The sequence below is a fragment of the Sinocyclocheilus rhinocerous genome, unplaced genomic scaffold (genome assembly GCF_001515625.1).
Source record: "Sinocyclocheilus rhinocerous isolate Xijiao unplaced genomic scaffold, SAMN03320098_v1.1 scaffold119, whole genome shotgun sequence".
Classification (NCBI taxonomy): domain Eukaryota; kingdom Metazoa; phylum Chordata; class Actinopteri; order Cypriniformes; family Cyprinidae; genus Sinocyclocheilus; species Sinocyclocheilus rhinocerous.
Window position 1 is genome coordinate 1288617 of NW_015654491.1, and position 414 is coordinate 1289030.

Consider the following 414-nt stretch of genomic DNA (forward strand, 5'->3'; position numbering starts at 1 on the left):
AAAACCACCACTGGCTCTGCACCCCTTTACCTAAAGTCATTACTTCAGACTTATGTGCCCTCTAAGCTTGCGTTTTGCAAGTAAACGTCGCTTTATTGTGCCATCCCAAAGAGGCACAACGTCACTTTCTCTGACTTTTAAATTAAATGTTCCTTCCTGGTGGAATGACCTGCCCTGACCTGTTCGAGCAGTCTCAGTCCTTAGCCATCTTCAAGAATCGTCTAAAAACACATTTCTTCCATCTTTATTTGACACTCTAACTCTAGCACTCTCTATTCTAATTATATTCTTTTTTTTTTTTTATTTGCCCCTTTTAGACTTGCACTCTATTTATTTACTGCTTGTTTTCTTTTAAAAAAAAAACTAACTTTCTCTAATCTTTTTGTATTCTATCTGTTTTCTTTTTATTTATTA